Source organism: Leucopleurus acutus (genome assembly GCF_964270905.1).
Source record: "Leucopleurus acutus genome assembly, chromosome: 5".
Lineage (NCBI taxonomy): Eukaryota > Metazoa > Chordata > Mammalia > Artiodactyla > Delphinidae > Leucopleurus > Leucopleurus acutus.
This window is the reverse complement of record NC_139147.1, coordinates 5,813,975-5,841,108: the sequence shown is the minus strand read 5'-3', so window position 1 is coordinate 5,841,108 and position 27,134 is coordinate 5,813,975. Positions and strand designations below refer to the sequence as shown.

The following is a 27,134-nucleotide window of genomic DNA, read 5'->3' as shown; positions in this document are numbered from 1 at the left end:
AGGGAGTCTGGGGAAAAGTCTGGACCTGCCGAAGAGGCAAGAGACTTTTTCTTCCCTCTTTGTTTCCTGGTGCGTGAGGAGAGGGGATTCAGAGCACCACTTAAAGGAGCTCCAGAGACGGGCACGAGCCGTGGCTAACAGCGCGGACCCCAGAGACGGGCATGAGACGCTAAGGCCGCTGCTGCCGCCACCAAGAAGCCTGTGTGCGAGCACAGGTCACTCTCCACACCTCTCCTCCCGGGAGCCTGTGCAGCCCGCCACCGCCAGAGTCCCGGGATCCAGGGACAACTTCCCCAGCAGAACGCACAGCTCGCCTCAGGCTGGTGCAACGTCACGCCGGCCTCTGCCGCCGCAGACTCGCCCCGCACTCCGTGCCCCTCCCTCCCCCCCGGCCTGAGTGAGCCAGAGCCCCCGAATCAGCGGCTCCTTTAACCCCGTCCCGTCTGAGCGAAGAACAGATGCCCTCAGGCGATCTACACGCAGAGGCGGGGCCACATCCAAAGCTGAGCCCCGGGAGCTGTGCGAACAAAGAAGAGAAAGGGAAATCTCTCCCAGCAGCCTCAGGAGCAGCGGATTAAAGCTCCACGATCAACTTGATGTACCTGCATCTGTGGAATACCTGAATAGACAACGAATCATCCCAAATTGAGGAGGTGGACTTTGGGAGCAACTGCAGACTTGGGGTTTGCTTTCTGCATCTAATTTGTTTCTGGTTTTATGTTTATCTTAGTTAGTATTTAGCGTTTATTATCATTGGTAGATGTGTTTATTGATTTGGTTGCTCTCTTCCTTTTCTTTTAAATATATATATATATATCCTTTCCTCTTTTTGTGTGTATGTGTATGCTTCTTTGTCTAATTTTGTCTGAATAGCTTTGCTTTTACCATTTGTCTTAGGGTTCTTTCTTTCCATTGTTTTCTTTTTTTATTACATTAATTTTTTTTTATTTTTAATAAATTTTTTATTTTTTATTTTAGTAACCCTTCCTTCCTTCCCTCCTTTCTTTTTCTCTCCCTTTTCTTCTGAGCCAAGTGGCTGACAGGGTCTTGGTGCTCTGGCCGGTGTCAGGCCTGTGCCTCTGAGGTGGGAGAGCTGAGTTCAGGACATTGGTCCACCGGAGACCTCCTGGCTCCATGTAATATCAAACAGAGAAAGCTCTCCCAGCCATCTCCATCTCAACGCTAAGACCCAGCTGCACTCAATGACCAGCAAGCTCCAGTGTTGGACGCCGCATGCCAAACAACTAGCAAGACAGGAACACAAGCCCACCCATTAGCAGAGAGGCTGCCTAAAATCATATTAAGGTCACAGACACCCCCAAAACAACCCACCGGACATGGTCCTGCCCACCACAAAGACAAGATCCAGCTTCATCCACCAGAACACAGGCACCAGTCCCCTCCACCAGGAAGCCTACACAACCCACTGAACCAACCTTAGCCACTGGGGGCAGACACCAAAAACAACGGGAACTATGAACCTGCAGCCTGAGAAAAGGAGACCCCAAACACAGTAAGGTAAGCAACAAGAGAAGACGGAGAAACACGTAGCAGATAAAGGAGCAAGGTAAAAACCCACCAGACCAAACAAGTGAAGAGAAAATAGGCAGTCTACCTGACAAAGAATTCAGAGTAGTGATAGTAAAGACGATCCAAAATCTTGGAAATAGAATGGAGAAAATACAAGAAATGTTTAACAAGGACCTAGAAGAACTAAAGAACAAACAAACAATGATGAACAACACAATAAATGAAATTAAAAATTCTCTGGAAGGAATCAAGAGCCTCTTGATCAAGAGCCTGAGGCAGAAGAACGGATAAGTGACCTGGAAGATAAAATAGTGGAAATAACTACTGCAGAGCAGATTAAAGGAAAAAGAATGAAAAGAATTGAGGACAGTCTCAGAGACCTCTGGGACAAATTAAACGCACCAACATTCGAATTATAGGGGTCCCAGAAGAAGAAGAGAAAAAGAAAGGGACTGAGAAAATATCTGAAGAGATTATAGTTGAAAACTTCCCTAATGTGGGAAAAGAAATAGTCACTCAAGTCCAGGAAGCACAGAGAGTCCCATACAGGATAAATCCAAGGAGGAACACACCAAGACACATATTAATCAAACTGTCAAAAATTAAATACAAAGGAAAAATATTAAAAGCAGCAAGGGAAAAACAACAAATAACATACAAAGGAATCCCCATAAGGTTAACAGCTGAACTTTCAGCAGAAACTCTGCAAGCCAGAAGGGAGTGGCAGGACATATTTAAAGTGATGAAAGGGAACAACCTACCACCAAGATTACTCAACCCAGCAAGGATCTCATTCAGATTTGACAGAGAAATTAAAACGTTTACAGACAAGCAAAAGCTAAGAGAATTCAGCACCACCAAACCAGCTTTACAACAAATGCTAAAGGAACTTCTCTAGGCAGGAAACACAAGAGAAGGAAAAGACCTACAATAACAAACCCAAAACAATTAAGAAAATGGGAATAGGAACATACATATCGATAACTACCTCAAATGTAAATGGATTAAGTGCTCCCACCAAAAGACATAGACTGGCTGAATGTCTACAAAAACAGGAACCGTATATATGCTGTCTACAAGAGACCCACTTCAGACCTAGGGACACATACAAACTGAAAGTTAGGGGATGGAAAAAGATATTCCATGCAAATGGAAATCAAAAGAAAGCTGGAGTAGCAATTCTCATATCAGACAAAATCAACTTTCAAATAAAGACTATTACAAGAGACAAAGAAGGACACTACATAATGACCAAGGGATTGATCCAAGAAGAAAATATAACAATTGTAAATATTTAAGCATACAGTATAGCAGCACCCCAATACATAAGGCAAATGCTAACAGGCATAAAAGGGGAAATCAACAGTAACACAATCATAGTAGGGGACTTTAACACCCCACTTTCACCAATGGGCAGATCATCCCAAATGAAATTAAATAAGGAAACACAAGCTTTAAATGATACATTAGACAAGACAGGTTTAATTGATATTTATAGGACATTCCATCCAAAACCAACAGAATACACTTTCTTCTCAAGTGCTCATGGAACATTCTCCAGGATAGATCATATCTTGGGTCACAAATCAAGCCTTGGTAAATTTAAGAAAATTGAAATCGTGTAAGTACCTTTTCCAACCACAACGCTATGAGACTAGATATCAGTTACAGGAAAAACTCTGTAAAAAATACAAATACATGGAGGCTAAAGAATACACTACTAAATAACCAAGAGATCACTGAAGAAATCAAAGAGGAAATCAAAAAATACCTAGAGACAAATGACAATGAAAACACGATGACCCAAAACCTATGGGACACAGCAAAAACAGTTCTAAGAGGGAAGTTTATAGCAATACAATCCTACCTCAAGAAACAAGAAACATCTCAAATAAACAACCTAACCTTACACCAAAAGTAATTAGAGAAAGAAGAACAAAAACACCCCAAAGTTAGCAGAAGGAAAGAAATCATAAAGATCAGATCAGAAATAAATGAAAAAGAAATGAAGGAAACAATAGCAAAGATCAATAAAACTAAAAGTTGGTTATTTGAGAAGATAAACAAAATTGATAAACCATTAGCCAGACTCATCAAGAAAAAAAGGGAGAAGACTCAAACCAACAGAATAAGAAATGAAAAAGAAGAAGTAACAACTGACACTGCAGAAATACAAAGGATCATGAGAGATTACTACAAGCAACTACATGCCAATAAAATGGACAACCTGGAAGAAATGGGCAAATGCTTAGAAAAGCACAACCTTCCGAGACTGAACCAGGAAGAAGTAGAAAATATAAACAGACCAATCACAAGCACTGAATTTGAGACTGTGATTAAAAATCTTCCAACAAACAGAAGCCCAGGACCAGATGGCTTCACAGGTGAATTCTATCAAACATTTAGAGAAGAGCTAACACCTATCCTTCTCAAACTCTTCCAAAATATAACAGAGGGAGGAACGCTCCCAAACTCATTCTATGAGGCCACCATCACCCTGATACCAAAACCAGACAAGGAAGTCACAAAGAAAGAAAACTACAGGCCAATATCACTGATGAACATAGATGCAAAAATCCTCAACAAAATACTAGCAAACAGAATCCAACAGCACATTAAAAGGATCATACACCATGATCAAGTGTGGTTTATCCCAGGAATGAAAGGATTCTTCAATATACGCAAATCAATCAATGTGATAAACCATGTTAACATATTGAAGGAGAAAAACCACATGATCATCTCAGTAGATGCAGAAAAAGCTTTTGACAAAATTCAACACCTATTTATGATAAAAAATCCTCAAGAAAGTAGGCATAGAGGAACTTACCTCAACACAATAAAGGCCATATATGACAAACCCACAGCCAACATCGTTCTCAATGGTGAAAAACTGAAACCATTTCCTCTAAGATCAGAAACAAGATAAGGTTGTCCACTTTCACCACTATTATTCAATATAGTTTTGGAAGTTTTAGCCACAGCAATCAGAGAATAAAAATATATAAAAGGAATCCAAATTGAATAAGAAGAAGTAAGACTGTCACTGTTTGCAGATGACATGATACTATTCATAGAGAATCCTAAAGATGCTACCAGAAAACTACTGGAGCTAATCAATGAATTTGGTAAGCAGCAGGATACAAAATTAATGCACAGAAATCTCTTGCATTCCTATACAATAATGATGAAAAATCTGAAAGGGAAATTAAAGAAACACTCCCATTTACCATTGCAACAAAAAGAATAAAATATCTAGGAATAAACCTACCTAAGGAGACAAAAGACATGTATGCAGAAAACTATAAGACACTGATGAAAGAAATTAAAAATGATACAAACAGTTGGAGAGATATACCATGTTCTTGGATTGGAAGAATCAACATTGCGAAAATGACTATACTACTCAAAGCAATCTACAGATTCAATGCAATCCCCATCAAACTACTAATGGCATTTTTCACAGAACTATAACAAAATATTTCACAATTTGCATGGAAACACACGAGACCCCAAATAGCCAAAGCTATCTTGAGAAAGAAAAACATAGCTGGAGGAATCAGGCTCCCAGACTTCAGACTATACTACAAAGCTACAGTAATCAAGACAGTATGGTACTAGCACAAAAACAGAAAGATAGGTCAATGGAACAGGATAGAAAGCCCAGAAATAAACCCATGCAGATGGTCACCTTATCTTTGATAAAGGAGGCAAGAATATACAATGGAGGAAAGACAACCTCTTCAATAAGTGGTGCTGGGAAAACTGGACAGGTACATGTGAAAGAATGAAATTAGAACACTCCCTAACACCATATAGAAAAATAAACTCAAAATGGATTAAAGACCTAAATGTAAGGCCAGACACTATAAAACTCTTAGAGGAAGACATAGGCAGAACCTCTATGACCTAAATCACAGCAAGATCCTTTTTGACTCACCTCCTAGAGAAGTGGAAATAAAAACAAAAATAAACAAATGGGACCTAATGAAAGTTAAAAGCTTTTGCACAGGAAAGGAAACCATAAACAAGATGAAAAGACAACCCTCAGAATGGGAGAAAGTATTTGCAAATGAAGCAACTGACAAAGCATTAATCTCCAAAATTTACAAGCAGCTCATGCAACTCAATATTAAAAAAGCAAACAACGCAATCCAAAAATGGGCGGAAGACCTAGATAGATATTTGTCCAAAGAAGATATACAGATTGCCAACAAACACATGAAAGGATGCTCAACATCACTAATCATCAGAGAAATGCAAATCAAAACTACAATGAGGTATCACCTCACACCAGTCCAATGGCCACCATCAAAAAATCTACAAACAGTAAATGCTGGAGAGGGTGTGGAGAAAAGGGAACCCTCTTGCACTGTTGTTGGGAATGTAAATTCATACAGCCACTATGGAGAAGAATATGGAGGTTCCTTAAAAAACTAAAAATAGAACTACCATACGACCCAGCAAGCCCACTACTGGGCATATACTCTGAGAAAACCATAATTGAAAAAGAGTCATGTACCACAATGTTCATTGCAGCTCTGTTTACAATAGCCAGGACATGGAAGCAACCTAAGTGTCCTACGACAGATGAATGGATAAAGATGTGGCACATATATACAATGGAATATTACTCAGCCATAAAAAGAAATGAAATTGAGTTATTTGTAGCAAGGTGGATGGACCTAGAGTCTGTCATACAGAGTGAAATAAGAAAGAGAAAAACAAATACCGTATGCTAATATATATATAGGATCTAAAAAAAAAAGAAAATGGTTCTGAAGAAACTAGGGGCAGGGCAGGAATAAAGATGCAGATGTAGGGAATGGACTTGAGGACACGGGGAGGGGGAAGGGTAAGCTGGGGTGAAGTGAGAGAGTGGCATGGACATATATACACTACCAAATGTACAATAGACAGGTAGTGGGAAGCATCTGCATAGCACAGGGAGATCAGCTCGGTGCTTTGTGACCATCTAGAGGGGTGGGATAGGGAGGGTGGGAGGGAGACACAAGAGGGAGGAGATATGGGGATATATGTATACGTATAGCTGTTTCACTTTGTTATAAAGCAGAAACTAACACACCATTGTAAAGCAATTATACTCCAATAAAGATGTTAAAAAAACCCACGAATGCTTTAAGGAACAAAGATGTATGAAGTAAAAAACCGCAAAAAACTAACCCCTCCCCACCACTTTTCCTGCACCTCCCTTATGGGCACAGGTCATGGCGGTGACAAAGGGCACAGGGCTGGTAAGTGGCTTTGGAGCCCGTGATCTCAGTCACCACTGGGTCAGTTTCATCTGAAAAATTTTAAAGCCTCCCACGCAGTCCACCAGGGGTGGAAGGGGTAGAGGGGTGGAATATGGGAAGCTTGAATGAAACGGTTTACAGACACGGTGCTTTGAAAGTAGGAGAGTTCGGACAAAGTAAGAGGCCCTCCAAACTGCACTGTAGCTTTTGCTTTTATCTTGATTCCACCTCGGGGAAGGGAGCAGGCAAGAAGTCCCGGCTGATTAATATTTGATTTCCTCGCCCTGCCCTGGCACACCCAGCTGTGGGCTAAAGGGAAAGAAATGTCTGAGAGGCCAGAGTCGAGGGCAAGGGCCCCAGCATACAGCTTCGGAAACAAGTGGCCAGTGCCCTGACTTCCTTAGCCTCCTCCCTGCTCTGTACTTCTCCCCCTTAACCGACATGATGGTTAGAACCGGAAGGAAACGTCCCTGTGCTCAGGTCTAGAGGTGCTGAAGCGCTTGGGCAAAGTCCTAGGGGTGTAAGATGGTATCCCTGGGATGATGGAAGAGAGCTGTTGAGTGGGCTGGGGGGTCCCGCTAACCTCCTACAGAACAACTCTGACCTAGCTCGTTTTGCGGTATTGGAGGCCCACACACATTGCATTTGCAAAGAGAGTTTCTAGTGCTAAAAAAGGATGGAAAACAATGATGAAGTCTCGATTCTAAATGGTGACTGATGCTGGGTAACGGTTATGAGCTTACTTGCTACCTGTATATCTTCTTCAGTGAGGAGACTGTTCAAGTCTTTTGTACATATTTAAGTTTAGGCATTTGTTTTCTTCCTATTGAGTTCTGAATGTTCTTTATATATTCTGGATACAAGTCCTCCTTCGTCCCCCACTTAGAACTGAGCGGCCCTTCCTTGTTCTCCCACCACGTTCTGTTAAACTTCATTCACGTCCAGATCCAACTCCTGAAATGGACAGTTACTGACAAGCTGGTCCCTCTTCTGCCAGGGGGGCTCCCTGAAGGAGAAAGATGATGACTTTTATCTTTTTTTGTGCCCTCTTCAAAAGATGATTAATATATGAAGCCAATGCTCCGGAGTTTATATGCTTGAAATGAATGTCCTCTCTTGCAAATGGTCCCCGTGACTCTCTTCAATGCCTCTCTAGGAGCTGTGAACAGAGCTCAGGGCACGTGAAAGTCTCCTCAATCGTAAAAGAATCTCTGAGGGTGGAGTTGATTTCAACACCTCAAAAAAGAGAAGGTAGATAGCTTCTCTGACAAGGATGGTGCATACCTCTGAAGAATGGGTTTCTTGAGAGGGTCGCCAATGCTCCTGCAGGCAATGCTGAGACAAGGGTTGGTGGCTGTCTTCCACATAAACCTCCGTCCTGATGTCCACTGTTCAAATGAGGGAGCTGGAGGACCCAACGCCCAGAGCCAGAAGCTTGCAGAACCAGGATGACTGGCCCCACCTCCCTGTCACCTCCCTGGCTTGGAACTTCTATCCTTAAGATGCAAGGCGGGACTGCTCTGGTGGCAGTGGTTAAGAATCCGCCTGCCAATGCAGGGGACACGGGTTCGAGCCCTGGTCCGGGAAGATCCCACATGCCGTGGAGCAACTAAGCACGTGCACCACAACTACTGAGCCTGTGCTCTAGAGCCTGCGAGTCACAACTACTGAGCCCACGTGCCACAACTACTGAAGCCCATACGCCTAGAGCCCGTGCTCCGCAACAAGAGAAGCCACCGCAATGAGAAGCCCGCGCACCGCAACTAAGAGTAGCCCCCACTCGCCACAACTAGAGAAAGCCCGCGCGCAGCAACGAAGACGCAACAACGAAGACCCAATGCAGACAAAAATTAAAAAAAAAAATTAAAATGCTTTAAAGAAAAAAGAGGCAAGGCGAACACTTATTTTTAGACTTTAGAATCCAGTTAGGTTTATTTATTTATTTATATATTTATTATGTTTTTGGCCATGCTGTGTGGCTTGTGGGGTCTTAGTTCCCCGACCAGGGGTCGAACCTGAGCTCTTGGCAGTGAAAGCTTAGGACTTGCTCTGCTTGGTTAGCCGCTGGACCACCAGGGAGTTCTCTGGGTTAGGTTTAGATGCTCCAGCGCTCACTGGAGACGTCAAGGGGAGCGTGTCCCTGCGTGGATTGTGTTCATTGTGCTGAGGAGTAAGTACAAATGACCACGCCAGCAGCTGAAAGTCAGGGGTCTTTTTCTGAGCCTTTGGGTTTTTCATATGCCATAAAATTGCATTATGATGAAAAAATCCCAAAATAAAGCAAAATACTTACATGAAAGTACAAAATACAAAACTTACTGATGCGCGTTTATACACTGTTTACTACACTCCGGCTGTGGCCTAAGGGCTGAAGGGCTCTATCTGTTCGGAGGTGGCCGGGGTCATCGGAACTCAGCCCTTCTGCCTAACCCGACCCTCTTTAGACCGGGGTAGACTGCCATTTCTGGACTCACTCGGAGCGTGAATCCCTTCGTTGTCTGGGAAGGTGGGGTCCCATCTACTTATAAGAATGAGGGGCGGCCCTAATATCCCAGTATGGAGGGTGTGACTGGCCACAGCCTTGTAGGACCACATGGGCCAACCTGGCTGTAGCCAGGATCTCCTCACTGAGGCCTCACACAGCCAGCACATACACCAGATCCCGAGCCAATTTCAGCCACTTCCTTGGAGCTCGGGATATCACCTCCCACAACCCTTCACCTTGCTCCCTGAGAGCTTTGCTTAACGCTTCAGAAAACTGCTGCTGGCCTGAAACACCTCCCCCGGCACAATCACTCTAATTAGTGTAGTGGATGCCCCAGGAGCACCGTTTTCCAGGCTCAAAGAAACTCTGGTCTGTTCTGTAAATTTCCATGCGGGTCCCCGGGACTGTGTGAGTCACGGTGCTGGTTCCACCGGGTTCTTTATCGGAAGTGCAGGACTTCCCGCTTGGGGCAGCTGTCCCCTGTCTGAGATGAGTGAGAAGTAGGCACTACCTCCACCCGCTGTGATCACCAAGGAGGGAAAGGATTGCCCCCTGCTTCCCATAACGCCCAGACCCAAGCCAACAGCGTAAATGGAGCTTTCTCCACGCCCTCCAGCCCCTGTGTACATCTCTGCCCCCTGTCCATCCTCCCACTTGTCTATCCAATAAGTACGGTTCAAGCGTCCACTGCGTGCCAGGCCGAGCCTCTGCTGGGGATGAGGTGGCCTTCCCATGGATATTCGGAACCTTCCAGACAGAGGGAAGAGGAGGTGCCCAGACCCTGCCATGGGATGAGCTCGGCCTGTTCAAGGAGCACAGGAAGGATGCTGTGACCGGACGAAGTGGACTTTGGCCAGGGGCCCCGTTCTGTAGTGAAGGCTTCCAATCTGAGAAACAGCCCCTTTCCATGGGGCCATCACTGATAAATACGTGTTCTGCAGTATTTGTGGGGCACTGGGTCCCCTTCCTTCTTATTAGAGCAGTGCTTCTTCATCAGGGCCAACTTCGGTCCCTTTGGGACACATGGCAACGTCTGGCGACAACCATGTGTGTGCGCATGCGCACGCCTGGCATCTAGTTGGGAGAGGCCAGGGTTCCTGCTAGACATCCTGCAACACACGGGACAGTCCTCACAACTCTGATCCCAAACGTCCATGGTGCTGAGGTTGGGAACCCTTGTTTTGGGTCTCAGCAGCCTACGACTGGCAGTCACGGGTCCCCTGCTGCGGAGAGGGTGTGGGGTGGAGGTGGGGGACATGGGGCAGAGCTGCCTCTGCTTCTTCAAAATCCTTTCCTCAAGGGGAGTGCTGTGCGTGACTCACAGGTGAGACCCACCCCGCGGTGAAGGGGACAGAGCAGCCACTACCCGGGTCCTCCCGGAGCTTAGCAAACACCCGCCAACCTCAGTGAGCTCTGCTCCAGGGATGGTGCTTTCATTTTCCCGACATGTGTAACCAGAGCTACGTGATTCGCGCACACTGACCCGTGTCACCACACGGTAGTACTGAGCCACGGGCAGGCAAATTCGTGTCACAGCCTTCCCTCTGCCTGGATGGCTTTTCATCATTGCAATCTCAGGGGACACTGGCCTTCCACCACTCAGTCCCATCCTCCCCAGACCCTTTTCTCTAGGTCTTGGACCCACCTTGCTCTCCTCGATTAAAAAACATCTGCCCTGTGTCACAGCCCCTCGGGATACCAGAAGCGAGGCCTAGAGCCCTCTGAGCTGAGGTGAGCTGAGGTGTGTGTGTGTGACAGGCGTGGCTTGGTACCAACGCTGGACAGAGGAGGCACAAGACACGGAGCGCGAGACTGAGAGGGGCTTGGGGGAGGGAGAGGACGGGGATGCCTGGGGAGGCCAGGCATTTCCTCACTCACCCCTGGGCTCTGGCCGCCTCACCTAAAGGCTGTGGAAGCTGCATCCGCCTGGCTGCGCCAGACCATCAGCGCTCAGCTGCGAGGCTCATTTGGTTACCGCAGGAAACGAGCTGCATCAACCGAGTGAGGCTGGTGTTCGCGCCACGCCACCCTGCTCTCAGCGCTGACTCCTGTCTCATCAGCCTCTTCACGGGGCATTCGCCAGCCACCCTCAGCTCAGCTCCGCCCACTGCATCTCGGGGCGGGGGCGGGTGTCTGTGACTTCCTTTCTCTCCAGCTCAGCAAGGGTTCTGCACCTTTCAGGCTCTGGCGCTGTAGCTCACCAAGTATCGGGGGGTCTTCGTCCTCCCCCCGAGAAGAGCTCACTTCATCTTTGCGCAAGAAGGATCACATGCTAACCGTGGCAAAAGAAGGCCTGGCATTGTTCTGACGTTACTGCAGATATGAGATTAAGGAAAAGAAGTCAGTTCCTTTGGCCTGGGGTAGGGCCTGAACGTTTGGAATTTTAAAACTTTCCCAGGCAATTTTAATGTGCGGCCAGGGTTGAGATGAATGAGATGATCCATGACGTGTCCCCAGCTCTTAACAAGCGTACATGTATATTTTCGCACATGAATCTCTAGCCAGCGATTTTTTCCCTGCCAGAGGGAGCTGGGTGCCCACCGGCATCTTCTCATCCATCTCGCTGCTCATCCCCTCAGCCGCTGCACGCCCCTTAACTTTCCCGCGCCTGTTTCCTCATCTGTGAAGTGGGAATGGGGATACAGCCTGCTTCGCTCGGCCGTCCTAAGGTTTTAAGAGCCCCCCTAACTCCCCATTCCGTCGTCTGACCTTGACTCTGCTCATAACCAAGTTGTTTGCTATGAAAATAGCATCTCTTTTCTGAAAGGCGGGGGGAGGGACTTCTTTCTGGAGGCCTCTGGGGTTTAGGAAGTGCTGGACCGCGGGGCTTCTCCCCGCACGGAGAGCGTTTTCGAAGTTAACTTTGGGATCGTCCCCAGGGAGGGCAGGACGGTAAACGCAAAGCCCCGGCCTGAGGGGCATCGGAGCAAACTCCACCGTCGTGAACGTCTGGTGCTCCGTGAAAGATGTTCTTCCCCTGGGGGAGACCAAAGAGGAACGAGTCAGAGCGTGCCTGCCGCCTCCCCTGGCGCTCGGCGCGGGGGTACCGCCACTTACCGGAGCCCCGCGCGGGGCGCTGGAGGGGACTCGGGGGGGAGGAGGAGGGGGAGGGGGAGGAGGAGGGGGAGGGGGAGGGCGGCCCCCCCCCCCCAGCAGCAGCCGCAGCAGCAGCGCCCTGCGTCCCCGCCCCCCCCCCCCCCCCCCCGCCTCCTCACCTATCAGATTTCCCGTGCGCACGGCGCGCCGCTCCTCCCACCTCCTAAATGCCTAGCGGAGGGGACAGCCGCGCTGGGCCTCGACCCGCTGCTCCGCGGACGGCCGCAATGCGGCTCTGAGCTCCCGCGGCTGCACCGGCTTCGCGCGGGGAGTGCTGGGCGCACGGTGAGGGCCGGCAGGGCCGAGCGGGCGCGCGGGGAGCGCGGGCGGGGCCGGGGCAGCTGGGGGCGGCGGCCGGGGCCGGGCGGATTTCCCCTCCAGCGCACTTCCGAGGAGCGCCTACGGCGGGCTTGGGTTTGACCTCTTTCTTTCTTCTTTGCACATTAAGGCAGTGGTTACAGACTAGATGTGATCCAAGTTGGTCCAACAGTGTATTCATTTAAAAAATTTACCTTTGTTGTTGAGAGCGTTTATGTTCTAACCGCTTAGCAAATTTCAGTTATCCGATACAGTGTCACCAGCTATAGACACCTTGCTGTGCAGTAGATCCTCAGGAGCTCTATTTCCCTCACGCTCTAGCGCCTGGCAACCACTCTTTTACTCTCTATGATTTCCACTGAAAAAAAAAAATTTAAGCTTCCCGTGTAAGCGATACCATGCAGTATTTGCAGCATTTGTCTTTCTCCCTATGGGTTACTTCACTTAGCATAATGCCCTTCAGGGTTATCCATGTTGTTACAAAGGGCAGGATTTTTTCTTTTTTAAGGCTGAAAACATTCCATTCCATCATTCCTATGTGTATATCACATTTTCTTTTCGTTTTTGAAGATTTTTTTTTTGATGTGGACCATTTTTAAAGTCTTTATTGAATTTGTTATAATACTGCTTCTGTTTTATGTTTTGGTTTTTTGGCCACGAGGCATGTGAGATATTAGCTCCCACACTATGGATGGAACCTGCACACCCTGCACTGGAAGGCAAAGTCTTAACCACTGGACCGCCAGGGAAGTCCCCCCACGTTTTCTTTATCTGTTCATCTGTCCACACTTAGGTTGTGTTTGTACCTTGGCTATTGTGAATAATGCCGCAGGGAGCATGGGACTAGACAGCTCTCTGAGATGATGTTTTTATTTCCTTTAGGTTTTATACTCAGAGATGGGATTGCTGGCTCCTGTGGTAGTTCTGATTTCTTGAGGAACCTACATACTCTTTTCCATAGTGGCTGCACCTATATATATTCCCATGAACAGGGCACAGGGGCTCATTTTCCTCCACATCCTTGCCAGCATTTGTTATCTCTTGTTCTGTTGATAATAGACAACCTAACAGGTGTGAGGTGATATCTCACTGTGGTTTTGATTCGCATTTCCCTGATGAGTCCCTGATGATTACTGACGTTGAGCATGTTTTCACATACCTGTTGGCCATATGTCTTCTTTGGAAAAAATGTTCACATCTTTTGCCCATTGGATGATTTGTTTATTTCTTTTTTTTTTTTTTTTTGCGGTTCGCGGGCCTCTCACTGCTGTGGCCTCTCCCGTTGCGGAGCACAGGCTCTGGACGCGCAGGCTCAGCGGCCATGGCTCACGGGCCCAGCCGCTCCGCGGCATGTTGGATCTTCCCAGACCGGGGCACGAACCCGTGTCCCCTGTATCGGCAGATGGACTCCCAACCACTGCGCCACCAGGGAAGCCCTGATTTGTTTATTTCTTGCTGTTGATAACAATATATTTCTGAAGGGTTATCCCTACTCACATCACACACCCAGGAAGTTGGGTTATTGGGTGGACACAGTGCAAACAGAAGATTAGGGAATTAACATTGGATAGAAATGTCTCACAGTTAAAATGAATAACTGATCTAAAAAAAAAAAAAATGTCAGCTCCTTAGCAGTCTGCACAGACAGCTCCTGCCGAGCGTGGGCGTCGTGCAGGGGCTGACAGACAATATGATGAAAAGACATCTTTTCACCAAGTGCTAGTAGGGTTTTGACTTTGTGGAAGAGATGAGAAAGGGAGTCTCTCTAAGTCTCTCTAAGTGCGGTGAGATGCCTTACAATTTTATAATCAACATTTTTGCAATATCTGTGCCAGTCGTGTGTGTGTGTGTGTGTGTGTGTGTGTGTGTGTGTGTGTATGTGTGGTAAATATTGCATCTAACTTAAAAAATAAAAAAATCCTGTTTCTGTTTCACTTTTTCGTTGGCTTGTTTAGGTTTCTGACCTGTTGGGGATAAATACAGCTTCCAAAACCCTTTCCAAATCAGCAGTAATCAGATATTGTGAAGTTATTTTTCACTCTTCCTTTGTATTAGCATGACAAACTTAAAAAAAAATCTTTGTTATGTTTTTACCCTTTGTAAATATTAATATCACCTCCCATCCCCTTGTCTCCCTCATTTACTATTTCTGCCCCCGCTTCTTGAAATGGAGGAGTAGAATTTAAGGAAGATAGAGATCTGGGGAGTGTCATATTCCAGGGAGCGCTGGGGGGTGGGACATGGCAGCTGTGTGGAGTGTCTTATAGACAGGAAATCCCTAGAACCACATTTGTGGCTAAGTGCACGCTGATTCTGCCCATCCTTACATGTACTAAAATATTTCAGTTAAGTTGTCTAGTCTGGCAGATGGCCATCTTTTATGGTGTTTCCTCTGAAACAGCTACAAGTAATAGGCAAATTGTTTCAAAGAGAGAGCATTTAATATCTTCCTTTTGGTGAAGTAAGTCAGACAAAGACAAATACCGTATGATCTCACTCATATGTGGAATCTAAAACAAAATCAAACAAAAAACTGAGCTCATAGAGATCAGATTGGTGGTTGCCGGAGGCCGGGGGTGGGGAATTGAGGGGTGGAGGCGGGGTGGGTGATAGGCAAAGTGGGTCAAGGGGCTTAAAATGTACAGATTCCAGTTAGAAGAGAAATAAGTTCTTATTACAAGAGAAACAAGTTTTTTTTTAACATAGTAAAAAAAAACACCCTATCTATCTATCTGTCTGTCTACGTATATCTTCCTTTTAAGGAATGGTTGCACATCTATTAAGACCTGTTTCCTCTGTCATTTCATGTTTTCTTTCTCTTTTCAAGTCAGTTCATCTTATATAGTTCCTTTGTTCGGTAAACTTAAAAAATAATTAAGCTCTGATATGTGCAGAGAGGATTTCAATATGAGGTCCACTGACATTTAACTCCTGCATATGCAACTCGGAGTGTAAAGATATTTCACTAAGTTGTCACCTCAAAAAATTGACAAGGACAGTGCTGTCTTTGTGAAGATTCTTCCAGACACTGGCACCCTTTCTTCTGTATGATTTCTAAGTAGGTGCTTTGAATAAACCAGGACCACGATTAATGTCTGTTTTTATGAGAGGCTACCTGCCTGGACAGACTTCCTCGTGTGGGTGACAAAGTTCATCCTTTCATCAGGGCACCTGCGCGCAGCCCTCCTTCCTCCGTCCTGCCTGCCCAGCTTCAGGCAGAAGACAAGCGCAGCCTCAGGTCAGTTCAGACCAATTCTGGAAGGGTGTCAGGGTCTCCATTGCCTCCTGCCTGGACATGGACTTGGACTTGGGCTCCGAGCCAGGCACTGGTGTCCCAGGGGAGTCCTTTGCCTTCTCAGGATGCTTGTCTGTTTGACCCAGCCTCTGATCACATTTTTACTTGATTCTCTGCCAGAACTAGATCCTCGTCCTGGGTCCTGGTTCAATGGCCGAGAAACTGGGCTTGGCCCTGATGCTGTTGACCTCCTCTGCTGCACCTCACCACCCCCAGGAAAGCCCCTCGAATGGGTAGGGACTACTTCCAGCCCTCCTAATTCCAGACTTTTCTCCTTTGCCCTTGGCCTGAGGACCAGGCTCCTTTGAGTTTTTGTGGCTGGTCTCCTGTGGGTTTTGGCAAGACTTTTCTTTGTTTACGAAGGGAGTGAACCTGTGTCTGAAGTGACAAGGTGAAGTGTGTGGGGGGGGGGGGTGGATGATTTGTAGAGATTTTGACAATAAACGTGGCCTTCCTTGCAAACCAGAATTATGGGATATGGATATGGTGGAATGAGACTCATTTGAAAGAACACATCAACCAGAATTTTTATATCTAACTTTGAATGTTTTCCCATAGCCTCAATAGAAGAAAAAGAGCCAGAAGTTGTGTGAGACCAAGTTGGGTAAAGGAAGTAGCTGGCCATCTATTCACGCATTCATGGAGGGATGAAGAGTTTGGACGCTGGACCCAAGTGCCTGGGTTCACATGCCAGCTCTGTCAGGTACTTGTTCTGTGACCTTTGGCAAGTTACTTAATTTCTCTCTGCATCAGTTTCCTCAATTGAAATCAGAGGTCATAGTGATATTTATTTCATTGGGGGTGGTTATGAGATTAGATGGTTCCATATCTATAGAGTTTTACAACAGTGCCATTATGTAATATGTACCATAGAACTTATAGATATTACTATTATTTGCCTTTTATGTGCCAGGCATTTAAAACCATGTTGTATAAAATTGTTTTGTGGGCTTCCCTGGTGGCGCAGTGGTTGAGAGTCCACCTGCCAATGCAGGGGACATGGGTTCGTGCCCCAGTCCGGGAAGATCCCACATGCCACGGAGCGGCTGGGCCCGTGAGCCATGGCCGCTGAGCCTGCGCGTCCGGAGCCTGTGCTCTGCAACGGGAGAGGCCACAACAGTGAGAAGCCAGCGTACCGCAAAAAAAAAAAAAAAAAAAAAAAATTGCTTTGGATCAAGAATGAAAATGAAGTAACAAAACTGTTTTTCTTTTATTGAATTAAAAAAAAAGCACCTTGGTTTTAAAAGCAATTGCACCCAAAATGTGCCCAGACTATTTTGAGCAACAGCAGAATTGTTGGAATAAAATGACTAATGTTAGGGCCACAGTATTTAATTTGATGTCTCAGTTTTGGTTCCTACGCCTTATATTTAACTTCTGACTCTGTAATTATTTGAAGCCATTCCTGGGCATTACTATGTAAGTTTTCAGCTTTGTCTATGCCGTTTCTTACCATTTCTAATTTATTGATTAGTTTTAAAGATTAGTTGTAAAGTTTCCCCACCTTGTTCTTTTAAGCCACTTTTCTAGATCTTATAGCTCTGGGGAGAAATGGAATCATATTTATGATATTGCATCTTTCTACCTATGAACATCGTATGTCTATACATAGTTTATGTCCTTTTGTTATATTTGTTATTTATTATATTGCTATCTGTTGCATTGTTCATTGAATGTTCCTTAATAACATTTTAAAATATAGCAGTCTTGCACCTCTGTAGTTAGATTTAGTCCTTGATACCTTTCTTCTAGTTTTTGATGCCCTTGTGAACTAGATTTTTGTTCATTTTTGTGCTGCTTTAAAAAGTATTCATTTTGAAACAGTTCTAGACTTACAGAAATGTTGCAAAGGTTGTACAGAGAGTGCCTGTAAACCTTTCACTCAGCTTCCCCTTTACATGGTTATGTAAGATGTTAACACTAATAGTTCAGTTATTGAGATCAGAAAATTAACACTGACACAGTACTCTTAATTCATCTTCAGACCTTATTTGAATTTTGCCCTTTTTCTTGCTGATGTCATTTTTCTGGTCCAGGATCCCACCAAAACCCCATTTTGCATTTGGTTGTTATGTCGCCTTATCACCTTCAATCTGTAGTAGTTCCTCAGTCTTTCTTTGTCTTTCACAAACTTGATATTTTGGAAGAGTCCAGGGCAGTTATCTTGTAGAATGTTCCTCCGTTTGGATTTGCCTGACATTTTCTTAGGACTAGATTGAAGTTATGCATTTTTAACAATAGTAACACCGATGTTTGATAAATTGGATATGTTTTCTTATTGGTTATAGTAGTTTATATGTAGATTCTCTAGAATATTTTATATAGAAAATTGTATTAGATATTTTGGTTGTTTGTGTTTTCCTAGCATGTGAGAGGGTTTTACTTCTCTAAACTTTTGAAGTTTGGCACAGTCACATGACTTTTTTTGGTCAGTGAAATGGGAGCTGAAGTGGTGAATGCTAAGAGATTTAATTGCAGCTGCTTGATTTTCCAGCTCTCTATTCTCTGCTTGTGTAAGCACATATTGATATGAACATGTCATAACAAAAATAGCATAAAATGATAAATCAACATATGAAGGATAGCTGCCTTCAAAAGTAGCCTGGATCAGCAATGGACTTTGCTTATGTGAAAATAAATGTTTACAGTATTTAGATCTGAGATTTTGGGGCTGTTTGTTAATGTGGCATAATCTAGACTATTTGGTTTGATACAGTATTTTCTGTAAATAAGAATAGCATAGTTTCATTTCTTCCAATTCTTATATCTCATTTCTTTTTCTGGTCTTATTGCATTGGCTGGGGCCTTGAGTACAATGTTTGATAAAAGCAGTGATAATTGACATTCTTGTCTTGATCTTGACATTGAAGAGAATTCTCTTAATTTTCACTATTAAGTATGATGTTTATGATTGGGGTTTGATGAATACCCTTCTCTATCATGAATTAGTGCTGAATTTTATTGATTCCGTTCTTTTGGTTGTATCCCTAGAGATAATCATGTATTTTTTTCCTTCATTTAATTTACTGATATAGTATATTAATAGAAACCTGATATATTATTTAGGAACTTTACCATTTATGTCTGAAGGAGATATTGTTCATAATTTTCTTTTCTTTTACTTTTGCTCTCTGAAGTTGAAATTTTTATTTCTGTTTCTCTAAAACAGCTTGTATAAAAGAAAGATTTTTTATCAGTATTTTGTTCCTTTAAATTTTGTACGTTTAAATCTAAATCTTTTTGAATTGTTGTCTTTTAGGGTGGGGTAAGGTACAATATCTTTAATTACTGTTTGTTTATTCAGGTTCTATTTCTTCTTCAGTGAACCTTGTTATTTGTGATTTTTTTACAATATGATTTCATCTAAGTTGAAATTTATTGCATAAAGGTTGTTCATAATATTCCATTATGATTTAAAATGTTTATTTCTTTATGGTTATGGACCTTTTTAATTTTTAATATGATTCATTTTTGCCTCTTTTCTGGTTAAATCTTGCTAGAACTTTATTTTATTGGTGTTTCTAATAAACAGTTTTTGAATATGTAGGTATCTCCTCTGTTTTATTCTCTATTTCATTCATTGCTACTCATATCATTTCCCCATCGTTTTTGCCTTTTTAATGTTTATTGTCTTTTCACTAGCTTCTTGAATTATATGTGTAACTTATTTTAAATCCTTCTTTTTCTATCTGTAAATTTATTCTTAAGTGATTTTTTAGTTGCATTCCAGAGGTTTCAATATGTTGTTCTTTCATTGTTATTTGGTTTAAAATATCCATTGTGAATTCCTCTTTAAGCCATAAATTATTATTATTATTTTTTTGATTTATTTGATTATTTATTTATTTTTGGCCATGTTGGGTCTTAGTTGTGGCACACGGGCTCTTTGTTTTAGCACACGGGCTTCTCTCTAGTTGTGGCGTACAGGTTTTCTCTCTCTAGTTGTGGTGCACAGGCTCCAGGGCACGTGGGCTCTGTAGTTTGTGGCACACAGGCTCTCTGGTTGAGGCATGCAATCTCAGTAGTTGTGGCATGTGGACTTAGTTGCCCCGTGGCATGTGGGATCTTAGTTCCCTGACCAGGGATCGAACCCACATCCCCTGCATTGGAAGGCGAATTCTTTACCACTGGACCACCAGGGAAGTCCCAGCCATAAATTATTTCATATATAAATTTAAAAGTTTCAAAACATACGTTTTTCTCCATTATGTTTTGTTTTGTTTTGTTTTTTTGTGGTACGCGGGCCTCTCACTGTTGTGGCCTCTCCTGTTGTGGAGCACAGGCTCCGGATGCACAGGCTCAGCAGCCATGGCTCACAGGCCCAGCCGCTCCACGGCATGTGGGATCTTCCCGGACCGGGGCACGAACCCGTGTCCTCTGCATCGGCAGGTGGACTCTCAACCACTGTGCCACCAGGGAAGCCCCTATGTTGATTTTTAGATTCTAAAAATGGTACACGTGCAATTAAAAAAAGTGTTTATTCTTTATTTCTCTACATATATATTAAATGAAGTTCATTAGTTTTCTTTATTAAGTCACTATTATTACTGTTGTTTGGTTTGCTTGTCTTATACTTTCTGAGAGGAATGTGTACACATACAATTTATCCTTGTAATACTTGGATATACTGTATCCAAGTACACAACTTATACTTGTAATACTGTCTTTTTTTGTGTTGTATGTTTTGAGGCTGTGTTGTGAAAGGCTTCCAGGTATATCAAGGATCTGTATTATAAGATTAAATGGTGAACTGCTGTGTTGAGTTGCTACTTTTGGCTTGAATTCTCCTTTGTCTCAAATAGCTGCACTAGGGATCTCCCCCAGCCCACCTCACTGCTTAGTACTGCAGGTATCCGTCCCACCTATTTTCGTACCTTTACTTCGGGTGTGTTATTTGAACCTGCATATAGATGGACTTTTTCTCCCAATCTGATAAATTCTGTTTATAAATGAGTTTAATCCACTTATAATAAGTATGATTTCTGAGGTACTTGGATTGAATTCTATTTTCTCATGAGTGTTCTCTTTACCAAAGTGTTTTCTTTTTTTTTATAGATTAAAATAAAATCTTATTTTATTTTTGGCTGCGTTGGGTCTTTGTTGCTGCACACGGGCTTTCTCTAGTTGTGGCGAGTAGGCGCTACTCTTTGTTGCGGTGCACAGGCTTCTCATTGAGGTGGCTTCTCTTGTTGCGGACCATGGGCTCTAGGCATGTGGGCTTTAGTAGTTGCAGTGCGTGGGCTCAGTAGTTGCAGCACATGGGATCTAGGGCCCGCGGGCTTCAGTAGTTGTGGCGTGTGGGCTCAGTAGTAGCTGTGGCTTGCGAGCTCTAGAGCGCAGGTTCAGTACTTGTGGCGCACAGGCCTAGCTGCTCCGCAGCATGTGGGATCTTCCCAGACCAGGGATCTAACCCATGTCCCCTGCATTGGCAGGTGGACTCCCAGCCACTGCGCCACCAGGGAAGTCCCCATTTTTCTTTAGTTCTCTTTTCTTCATTTTTTGTCTCCTGTTGAATTGATAAAGTTTTCTATGTTTCTATATTAGCCCTTTGCTGATTTGCAAACTACAGACTGTATTTACATTATTTTAGTGATTATCCTTAATTTTGAGTCATGCATTTTAACCATATATAACTTAAAGTTTTTCAGTATTTCTATCATTTTCCCTACCATGACAAGGACCTTAACACACTTTAATTATCAAACAACCTCTTTCCCTTATTTTTAAATTTATTTTTATTTTTTGCGGTACGCGGGCCTCTCACTGTTGTGGCCTCTCCCGTTGCGGAGCACAGGCTCCGGACGCGCAGGTTCAGCGGCCATGGCTCACGGGCCCAGCTGCTCCTCGGCATGTGGGATCTTCCCGGACCGGGGCACAAACCTGTGTCCCCTGCATCGGCAGGCGGACTCTCAACCACTGCGCCACCAGGGAAGCCCTCTCTCCCTTATTTTGTAACTGTTTCTAGAGTTTGGTTTTAACTTTTTAAACATGAAATAGTAGTTCTTTATATGGACATAAATTAATTAAAATTAATTAATTTATTCACACAACTTAATTTATTAATCACAAATTTGGTCAATTTCTCTGCCATTGTTGTGTCCCATATCCCGTGATGTAGGTCTGGGTTTGGACATCTTGCTGAAGTGCATCCATTAATAATTGTTTTAGTGATACTACATGGGTGGTAAACTTTCATACTATTTGTGTGCTTGAAAATGTCTTAATTATGGCTTTACATTTGCATGTTAATTTAACTGGGTATAACATTTTAGATTGGCAATAATTTCCTTCCAGCATTTTGAAGATAACACTCCATTATCTTCCGTCATGAGAAATTTCTGTCAGTCTAGTTGTGTGGCTTTTGTGGACAGTTAGCCTTTCTCTCTGATAGCTTTTGAGACTTTCTCCTTATCCTCCATGTTCCACAGTGCCCCCATGATGTGTTGAGGTGTGGATTTATCTTTATTTATCATGCTGGGTACTTAGGGTGCCGGTGCCCGTTTTGATTTGAGAACTCATATCTTCATTCTGGAAAAGTTTCAGCTGGTATTTCTTCTGATATTTCTTCTCTGCTATTCCCTCAATTCTTTTCTTCAGGAACTCTTTTCAGATTAAGCTGATCCTTTTAATCTGTTTGCAACATCTCCTTTGTCTTTCTGATAAGTTCTGGTTGTTGTTGGAGAGTTATCTCTGAGGGGAGATAATGATTCTCCTTTCAGTAAGGGTCTACCTTTCTCTATGGAAACTGGGAAGGCAAGCCTGGAGGTTTAACCCTCATTTTACTCTAGAGCAGGGGTCCCCATCCCCCAGGATCTAATGCCTGATGATCTGAGGTGGAGCTGATGTAATAATAATAGAAATAAAGTGCACAATAAATGTAATGCGCTTGAATCATCCCAAAACCACCCCCCCCAACCCCGGTCCTTGGAAAAACTGTCTTCCATCAAAATGGTCCCTGGTGCCAAAAAGGTTGGGGACCGCTGCTCTAGAGGATCACTTCCCTCAGGTTTCCTACCTACCACCTCTGTTCACTTTTCTCCAGCTTGGGAAGTGCAACAAGTAAGACTTTTATGAATTTCAGTTCCTCACCTTTTCCCACTTTCATCTGCCCATTCACCTGTGCATGTAAAGTTCTGGTGTTTCCAGTGCTTTTCCTGGACCAGCACTTTCAAGGAGTATGCCAAGAGTTGTGTCCCTTCATTTGAGTGTTGCTTGTATAATTTTGGCCTATTTGAACTTATTGTTTCATTTCAGTGTGGACAAAGTAGAGAAAGAAATGTCTCGGTACCCTATTACACATTTAAGCAATAATATCAATAATTGCTAATATTATTCAACCCATCAGCAGTGGGTCATGATGCTGAAAGCTCAGCCTCTCTGTACACTGGTGCCGAATCGAATCTCGGAGACAGCGTTTTGGGTGACGTAGAAAAAAATAGCTTTCTTGCTTTGCGAGGCAAAGGGGGACACAGTGGGCTCCTGCCCACGAAAACTATGTGTCCCAACCCAGGGGAGTTTGGCGAGGAGTTTTATGGCAACGGTTCAAGGGTGGGGTTGCTGACAAGATGAGGATGTGAGCAGGGTCTCAGGTGGTCGGTCTGCTAATCTGGATGAGCTTCTCTGGTCCCTTTAATCTTGCTTCGGGTGGTTTCCCGGCTGTTCCTTCCTTGATTAGCAACTGTTCGAATCTGCCCTTTGGAACTCAGGGCAGGCCATGGAGGCTGGAGTCTTGCCTACAAGAAACACGGGACAAAAAAGGCCTCCATGCCTGGGAGCCCCACAGGGCCCCACTAGGTTTCAGTCAGAGTGGGTGTTCAATATTCCTATTTTGTATGAGGTCTGGCACCATGCCCAGGTGATTGGAATCTTTAGAAAGAAAGAGGTACCCACTATAATTGGACATGAATTAAGGAACTGAGAAATTTTTTTTTTTTTTTAAAATCAATCCCCGTTTATTAGACATTTTTTTTTAACATCTTTATTGGGGTATAATTGCTTTACAATGGTGTGTTAGTTTCTGCTTTATAACAAAGTGAATCAGTTATACATATACATATGTTCCCATATCTCTTCCCTCTTGCGTCTCCCTCCCTCCCACCCTCCCTATCCCACCCCTCCAGGCTGTCACAAAGCACCGAGCCAATATCCCTGTGCCATGCGGCTGCTTCCCAATAGCTATCTACCTTACTACGTTTGTTAGTGTGTATATGTCCATGACTCTCTCTCGCCCCGTCACAGCTCACCCTTCCCCCTCCCCATAACCTCAAGTCCGTTCTCTAGGAGGTCTGCGTCTTTATTCCTGCCTTACCCCTAGGTTCTTCATGACATTTTTTTTTCTTAAATTCCATATATATGTGTTAGCATACGGTATTTGTCTTTTTCTTTCTGACTTACTTCACTGTGTATGACAGACTCTAGGTCTATCCACCTCATTACAAATAGCTCAATTTCGTTTCTTTTTATGGCTGAGTAATATTCCATTGTATATATGTGCCACATCTTCTTTATCCATTCATCCGATGATGGGCACTTAGGTTGTTTCCATCTCCGGGCTATTGTAAATAGAGCTGCAATGAACATTTTGGTACATGATTCTTTTTAAATTTCGGTTTTCTCAGGGTATATGCCCAGTAGTGGGATTGCTGGGTCATATGGTAGTTCTATTTGTAGTTTTTAAGGAACCTCCATACTGTTCTCCATAGTGGCTGTACCAATTCACATTCCCACCAGCAGTGCAAGAGGGTTCCCTTTTCTCCACACCCTCTCCAGCATTTATTGTTTCTAGATTTTTTGATGATGGCCATTCTGACTGGTGTGAGATGATATCTCATTGTAGTTTTGATTTGCATTTCTCTAATGATTAATGATGTTGAGCATTCTTTCATGTGTTTGTTGGCAGTCTGTATATCTTCTTTGGAGAAATGTCTATTTAGGTCTTCTGCCCATTTTTGGATTGGGTTGTTTGTTTTCTTGTTATTGAGCTGCATGAGCTGCTTGTAAATTTTGGAGATTAATCCTTTGTCGGTTGCTTCATTTGCAAATATTTTCTCCCATTCTGAGGGTTGTTTTTTGGTCTTGTTTATGGTTTCCTTTGCTGTGCAAAAGCTTTGAAGTTTCATTAGGTCCCATTTGTTTATTTTTGTTTTTATTTCCATTACTCTAGGAGGTGGGTCAGAAAGAATCTTGCTGTGATTTATGTCATAGAGTGTTCTGCCTATCTTTTCCTCTAAGAGTTTGATAGTTTCTGGCCTTATATTTAGGTCTTTAATCCATTTTGAGCTTATTTTTGTGTATGGTGTTAGGGAGTGTTCTAATTTCATTCTTTTACATGTACCTGTCCAGTTTTCCCAGCACCACTTATTGAAGAGGCTGTCCTTTCTCCACTGTACATTCCTGCCACCTTTATCAAAGATAAGGTGTCCATAAGTGCATGGGTTTATCTCTGGGCTTTCTATCCTGTTCCATTGATCTATCTTTCTGTTTTTGTGCCAGTACCATACTGTCTTGATTACTCTAGCTTTGTAGTATAGTCTGAAGTCAGGGAGCCTGATTCCTCCAGTTCCTTTTTTTGTTCTCAAGATTGCTTTGGCTATTCGGGGTCTTTTGTGTTTCCATACAAATTGCGAATTTTTTTGTTCTAGTTCTGTGAAAAATGCCAGTGGTAGTTTGATAGGGATTGCATTGAATCTATAGATTGCTTTGGGTAGTAGAGTCATTTTCACATGTTGATTCTTCCAATCCAAGAACATGGTATATGTCTCCATCTATTTGTATCATCTTTAATTTCTTTCATCAGTGTCTTATAATTTTCTGCATACAGGTCTTTTGTCTCCTTAGGTAGGTTTATTCCTAGATATTTTATTCTTTTTGTTGCAGTGGTAAATGGGAGTGTTTTCTTGATTTCACTTTCAGATTTTTCATCATTAGTATATAGGAATGCCAGAGATTTCTGTGCATTAATTTTGTATCCTGCCACTTTACCAAATTCATTGATTAGCTCTAGTAGTTTTCTGGTAGCATCTTTAGGATTCTCTATGTATAGGATCATGTCATCTGCAAACAGTGACAGCTTTACTTCTTCTTTTCCGATTTGTATTCCTTTTATTTCCTTCTCTTCTCTGATTGCTGTGGCTAAAACTTCCAAAACTATGTTGAATAAGAGTGGTGAGAGTGGGCACCCTTGTCTTGTTCCTGATCTTAGTGGAAATGCTTTCAGTTTTTCACCATTGAGGATGATGTTTGCTGTGGGCTTGTCGTATATGGCCTTTATTATGTTGAGGAAAGTTCCCTCTATGCCTACTTTCTGCAGGGTTTTTATCATAAATGGGTGTTGAATTTTGTCAAAAGCTTTCTCTGCATCTATTGAGATGATCATATGGTTTTTCTCCTTCAATTTGTTAATATGGTTTATCACATTGATAGATTTGCGTATATTGAAGAATCCTTGCATTCCTGGAATAAACCCCACTTGATCATGGTGTATGATCCTTTTAATGTGCTGTTGGATTCTGTTTGCTAGTATTTTGTTGAGGATTTTTGCATCTATGTTCATCAGTGATATTGGTCTGTAGTTTTCTTTCTTTGTGACATCCTTGCCTGGTTTTGGTATCAAGGTGATGGTGGCCTCGTAGAAGGAGTTTGGGAGTGGTCCTCCCTCTGCTATATTTTGGAAGAGTTTGAGAAGGATAGGTGTTAGCTCTTCTCTAAATGTTTGATAGAATTCGCCTGTGAAGCCATCTGGTCCTGGGCTTTTCTTTGTTGGAAGATTTTTAATCACAGTTTCAATTTCAGTGCTTGTGATTGGTCTGTTCATATTTTCTATTTCTTCCTGATTCAGTCTTGGCAGGTTGTGCATTTCTAAGAATTTGTCCGTTTCTTCCAGATTGTCCATTTTATTGGCATAGAGTTGCTTGTAGTAATCTCTCATGATCTCTTTAATTTCTGCAGTGTCAGTTGTTACCTCTCCTTTTTCATTTCTAATTCTATTGATTTGCGTCTTCTCCCTTTTTTTCTTGATGAGTCTGGCTAGTGGTTTATCTATTTTGTTTATCTTCTCAAAGAACCATCTTTTAGTTTTATTGATCTTTGCTATTGTTTCCTTCATTTCTTTTTCATTTATTTCTGATCTGATTTTTATGATTTCTTTCCTTCTGCT

The 27,134-nt window shown here is 43.4% G+C and overlaps 1 protein-coding gene across 1 annotated transcript in view; it reads left to right on the top strand.

The window, feature by feature from the left end:
- The first annotated feature begins 16,594 nt into the window (after positions 1-16,594).
- Positions 16,595-27,134, top strand: part of B3GALT5 (beta-1,3-galactosyltransferase 5) — a 45,997-nt gene continuing 35,457 nt past the window's right edge. The window contains exon 1 of the mRNA XM_082840559.1: positions 16,595-16,682. The gene's annotated coding sequence lies outside the window, so the exon portion shown is untranslated. The remainder of the gene's footprint in view (positions 16,683-27,134) is intronic.